Source organism: Capra hircus, chromosome 16 (assembly GCF_001704415.2).
Source record: "Capra hircus breed San Clemente chromosome 16, ASM170441v1, whole genome shotgun sequence".
NCBI lineage: Eukaryota > Metazoa > Chordata > Mammalia > Artiodactyla > Bovidae > Capra > Capra hircus.
The window spans coordinates 20,064,384-20,071,052 of record NC_030823.1 but is presented as its reverse complement, the minus strand read 5'-3'; positions in this window follow the sequence as shown (position 1 = coordinate 20,071,052).

Here is a 6,669-nt window from a genome sequence, read left to right as displayed (position 1 = left end):
TTTGCTCTTGTTTCTTAGAATGGCATTGCCTTCTATCCGTGTTGGAATGTTTCTGATTCAAATAGAAAGTAAAGCCTCTTGTGGCCGTCAACGTCCCTTCTTAGTCAGAGACAAACATACCAATCCTGTATTTGTTTTGAATCTTGCTGAACTCGTGCATATCGTGGGTCCTCTGAAATTCTGTGCTTTGGGGGCTTCGCAAACATTCAGGCAAGTGGACTGTCAAGGAAGAGCAGACACATGTGTCGTGTGTATATCCTTTGTTTATACTTATGCTCCGTTGTAGCATCTGACTTTGCCTACAAGACATAGGATGCCAATGGCAGAGCATTAAACCAACCTCAGGGCCCTTCTGTCCATGAGGAGATGTTTGGCTGCAAAGGTCACGCTTCTATAGCACCTTGTCAACAGCTTTCTTTTTTTTTTTATTTTATTTATTTATTTATTTATTTATTTTTTAAATTTTAAAATCTTTAATTCTTACATGCGTTCCCTATAGCACATGCCATTCTTGGGTTCTGCGTGGTCAACTCTAAAATCTCTCCTGAGGGTTTCAATCATGTTCCCTTCATTCTTGGTCTAGTACTGTGTCTTATTTTAGTAGGTCTTTCACACTATTGTCATGCTCAGCTTTCTACACAAAATATCTTATCATACAACTTTCCATTTAAAAATTCTTTCATAGTTCTGGTTGCCTTCAGGACAAAGTCAAATCTGTGTACCAAGACTCTGCAGACTTTCATGATCAGGCTATTTCCTCCTCTCTAGCCTCATCTGCGGGCTTCCCTGGTAGCTCAGACAGTAAAGGTCTGCCTACAATGTGGGAGACCCAAGTTCAATACCTGGTTTGGGATGATCCCCTGGAGAAGGAAATGGCAACCCACTCCAGTATTCTTGCCTAGAAAATCCAATGGACTGAGAATCCTGGTAGGCTACAGTCCATGGGGTCACAAAGAGTGGGACACGACTGAGCAACTTCACTTTCTTTCACTTTCAGCCTCATCTTCAACCATGCTCCATAGGAACAAGCTATAGCCAAGCAGAGCCCCTTCCGTAGATTCTCCTGCCATTGTGAACATTTGGTTTCCCGAACCTGAGTCACCTTCTCACATCCCTCTGTTGTTCCCTTCAATCCCTTGGCCACATCCTCTGTATGGCTTGTGCTGAGTCCTGAGGGGATAAATTTTGCATTATACTTTCCTGAGAGTCTTTCTTAATGTAGAAGTTGGATTAAAAATTCTTATCCTATACTGCTTTGCACCCTCCCCCCCACCCCCAAACCATGTTACATGGTCCAGAGTCAGCTTGCTATGCTCAAGATTTCTCCAAGGGCAGAGGCCGTATATACCCAGCATCCCTCATCAAACCTAATACTTAGTAGATGCTCAAGAAAATGTTTGCTAAACCAAGTAAATGTACAGTTCATAATGTTTACTATTTGGGGTTATATTTAAATTCCATGGTGGGGAATATTTCAGTGTTAGAGGGAAACGTCCTCTCTCCTGACAAACCAAACTTAAGAGGATTTCCACAGTTATGTGTGCAAAGTGTGCATGTAAAATCACTGTGTTAAATGTTTACCTTTATTGTTCAGGATATGTTTTCACCTTCAACTTTTTCATCCCTGAAAAAATGCCCCTGCTGTTGCTACTGCTACTGCTACTGCTAAGTCTGTGTGACCCCATAGATGGCAGCCCATCAGGCTCCCCCATCCCTGGGATTCTCCAGGCAAGAACACTGGAGTAGGTTGCCATTTCCTTCTCCAATGCATGAAAGTGAAAAGTGAAAGTGAAGTTGCTCAGTCATGTCTGACTCTGTGCGACCCCATGGACTACAGCCTACCAGGCTCCTCCATCCATGGGATTTTCCGGGCAAGAGTACTGGAGTGGGGTGCCATTGCCCCTAGTGGATATTAAAACAGATCTCTTATTTGAGATCCTGGAGGAGAAGGCAGTGTAGTATAATGCAAGAAGTGTAGATGTTGGAATTTTTTTTTAATCTGATTATAAATTCCAGTTCAGCCTCTCAACAGCTATGTGGCTTTGGGAAAATTCCTTAATATCTTTGAAGTTTAGCTTTTTCATCTGCAAAAAGAGATTGAGAATCATTGGAAAGAGTAGAAATAAATATATATAACATTTTACCCCAGTGCTCATGCATAATAAGCACTCAATGAACAGTTTTAATAATTATGCTGTGAAATTTCCCATTCCTATGTATGAGCTCAGACGCTGAGACATGAACTGAAATCAATTGAAAGTAATGAGTAGAATCCTAGGAATGTTAGATCTGGAAGGAATTTAGGATTACAAACTTGATGATTAATAGATGAGGAGACTGAATCAAAGAGACAAACATGACTTATTACCTGAGGTTTCAGAGCTCATAAGGACTCTCACAGGGGCTCAAGTCTTGGTCTTTTGGTTCCAAGTATATTGCTCATTTTCTATTGGCATTTATTAAAGCTCCTAGTGATAGCCAACTCTGTGTGGAAGGCTAATGACTGAAACTCCTGGTCAGTCTGTGAACCTGGCTTCCATCCATTACATTCTGGTGGCCACGGCTCTTTTCCCTTACTTCTTATTTTGGCATATTCTGTGTGGAGATCTAGCCAAACGTGTAGCAATGAGAGTAGAAATACAAAAGGGAGAGAAAAAGAAGTAAGAGCAGCTTAGAGAATAAAGAGCAAACGGTTCCCTTTCTCTGTATCTTGACAGTGGATGCACATGAGATCCTTTGAGACAGGGATGCCCTCACAGTAAATGGGCTGTGTTTTCAGTCCTTTCGCTTATTATAGTTTCAGCACAGAGATTCCAGGCTCTTCAAACTTGATTTGTTTGTTTTCTTGGATGCCTTCTGCTACCTTGCCACTGGCCAATGACACAATGGACCTCTTTCACTTGGCATCTCAGCATGAAATGATGTAGAGAAAGCTGATGCTCATCGGGTCTGGACTGTCTTTATATGTAGAAGTGATCATCTGACTTGCTATTACCACAGCCTATTGAGAGAATATATAACACAGTCTAAAACTTAGAGCACTATCATGTGTGTTTTTGGAATATTGGATACAAATGCACAAATTTCAAATTACTTTCCATTCTAGCTGTTGAGGTCTAACAGTATTTTCCAAGAATTTCTATAGACTTTTTTTCATTCTAATAATTTAACCAGATTTCTACTCGAACAATATATGTTGCTTCCTAAATTTAGTGTTTTGGTTGGCATCGCAAGAGAGCATGTATTATGCCTTTTGTTTTTCCTTCTGCCTTGTGTTTTTCCCCAGAACATGTACCTAAAATCTCATAGTATATCTATACTTTTGCGTCTATTATCATGCATGTCATGGATTAATCTGCTGATCCCAAAGGTTTATATAACAGCTATCTGTCACTCAAATGGACTCAGAATCCTTTGGAGTTACTTTTACTGTAATGGACATGAATTTGTACTGATCCATAAACCTGACTCATGCAACCTCCTTCTCAAAAGTTTTTTTCCAAGGAGCCACGTGAGATTACAGGTAGAGTCTAGAGTCTAGGGAGAGAATGAGGGAGCTTCTAAACATAGCCTAAAGCCCACTGTTTTCAGCAACTGAATTATTCAGTCAAAAAAGGTTACAAAGGTACCACTAAAACAGGATTAAGCCACACAACCTTATATCAGTGGTGTCTTTCATTTAGTGCATAGAACAACAGAATGTATTCTTTTTGCTTTTTTAAAAATCTGGCATCTCTGACTCCTCCTTTACAAGGTGAAGGATGAAGTCGCTCAGTCATGTCCGACTCTTTGTGACCCCGTGGACTGCAACCTACTAGGCCTCTCTGTCCATGGGATTCTCCAGGCAAGAATACTGGAGTGGATTGCCATTGCCTTCTCCAGGGGATCTTCCCAACCCAGGGATCGAACCCGGGTCTCCTGCATTGGAGGCAGACGCTTTAACCTCTGAGCCACGAGAGAAGCCCCCTCCTTTACAAACCTACTGAAAAATATCCACCTCCAGTATCTCTTCCTCTTCCTCCACCTGAAGCTCCACCTTCTTTTTTGTATTTTAGTGTATTTTTGTTCAATTTATTATCCTTAGGAAATCTTGCTGTTTACTTGACTGACCTTTGACTCTTGGTATTCTTCAATTACTTCATCTCATTTTGTAAATTCAATCTTGTATTCATACCTATACTTTTCTTGTCAGTTGCTTCAATATTTTCTTTATTCATAACAATTTAGGCACCAAATACCTACTGTATTATGTAAGAAGAACTAGCAATGTATTCTCTTAATAATTTTATTTGGGGTAAAAAAGTTATTCTCTTAATAATTTTATTTGCATATCTAAGGATAGATACGCAACTTTAAGCTTTATCGCCTGTGATTTTTTTTTTTTCACTTTAAGGTGAAGAAGCAGATGCTGATCGTGGCCTGTGACATTATTACTTTCATGCCATCACTGTCAGTCTACTAGTATGACAAAAGGGGGCAGAGCTAACTATATGCCGGTTTCTTGGTTATCTAGAGCTCTGTGTGACTGTCGCCTACCATTTTAGCTAATAAAAGTGAAAGCTAAAGTCATTCAGTCCTGTCCAACTCTTTGCGACCCCATGGACAGTAGCCCACCAGGCTCCTCTGCATATGGGATTTCCCAGGCAAGAATACTGGAGTAGGTAGCCATTCCCTTCTCCAGCGGATCTTCCCAACCCAGGGATTGAACATGGATCTCCTGCACTGCAAGCAGATTCCTTACCTTCTGAGCCACCAGGGAAGCCCATTTTAGCTAATAAGCTAGAACTAATTCATCCAAATGAATGGTGACCCTCAAAGTTCTCACCTTGGGAATATACACACATAAATTCTATTAATGCAGCAACACTTTGTAACTCCCATTTGAAATAACCTCAAGAACCTGAGACTGTCCTAATTAAGATCTAATTGATTTTTTTTTTTGAAATAGCCAAATATCTCATAGGCATAAAATTGGATGGATAATTTGATCATGAGAGGTATAGTATCACCCATGGTCTAAAAAGAAACCTGGCTCTAAATGACACTAATGACTTGAGGCATTTCATAAAGAGTGACTGTTTTTGAGCAATGCTGTTTCATTAGAACAAGTAAGTAGGCAAATAAGGTGACTGACTACTTGAATGGACAGCTACTTATTTGATAGAAAGACTCTGGTACATTTATTAAATTAAAAATATGATTTGGATTCATAATTTATAACTTCTTTCACCTCTGTATAAAGTTCTGTATTATCTAGCATTGGGCCAAAGGATTCTTCTTTTGGGGGAACAGAGGCCCCTGGTCTTTGCAGGACCAGGGGCTAACCTGCAGCCTCCTTCTTTAGACTTCTTAGTATTCTCTTGGTTTTCTTTGAGTCTTCAGTTCGCACGAGTCTCTTTTGTGTCTTTCACTGTGCTTTTTTCACATGTGGCTTTCTTTTCTTCTTGTATTTTGATTTCTCAGGAGAAAGGATTGAAATTGAGGATGAATTGTCTAATAGAGATAGCTGAGACAAAGGTGGTTTGGATGAAGGGAGAAGGATGTCTCAGTAGCAATGGAGCTGCTTCTTTTCAGTATATATAAAATTATTTTTCTTTGTATTCGGAAAATTTGTGGATCTGCTTACATTTTTCATAAAAATAAATTGTATCTTGAAATATTTGTGCGTGCTAAGTCACTTCAGTCATGTCTGACTCTCTGTGACCCCATGGACAATAGCCCTCCAGGCTCCTCTGTCCATTGGGTTCTCCAGGCGAGAATACTGAGTAGGTTGCTATTTCCTTCTCCCGGGGATCTTCCCGACTCAGGGATCGAACCCACGTCTCCTGCACTGGAAGGCAGGTTCTTTAAAACTAGGGCCACCTGGGAAATATTTGTGGACATAAATAAAAACAAGCTACACTACAAAAAAGATGCATTGTACCATCTTATCAATCATCTTATCAAGCCTTTTTAGGTATCATAGATAGTTTTCCTAAGTAGATTAACATTATCCTCCCGTCTTCGTGGCATCTCATTACCATAACAAGCACTATGTGACCTGCTGTATAAATGTAGCACTCACACTTCCTGAATAATCACAAATCTTTAGCTAAAGGTGTATATACATTGAGGATTTTACCAAGGCTTACTTATTGAATACAGTTAATCCAAGAACTTGATGTTCATTTAAAAACTTATCTATGTCTGGAATCCACTTCATTTCATCTTAATTTTAGGCCACCAGGTCGTATTACAATCTGGTCCCTGAAATGACAAAAATGAATTAACATTTTGCTTAAAGTTTGTCACCATTTTTCATTCATTTTCTTATATTTTCTCGAAAGCTTCATAATTTCATAATCCTGATGCTGGGAGGGATTGGGGGCAGGAGGAGAAGGGGATGACCGAGGATGAGATGGCTGGATGGCATCATCGACTCAATGGACAAGAGTTTGTGTGAACTCCGGGACTTGGTGATGGACAGGGAGGCCTGGCGTGCTGCAATTCATAGGGTAGCAAAGAGTCGGACACGACTGAGCGACTGAACTAGAACTGAACTATGAAGTGGACCAACAGAGACACTTAATACCAGGTGGTGCATCTTCACCAAAATCCTTATAATGGAAATGGATAGTTGGATTCAATTGGTAAAAATATATTATTAGTCTCATTCTTTAACACCAGCCT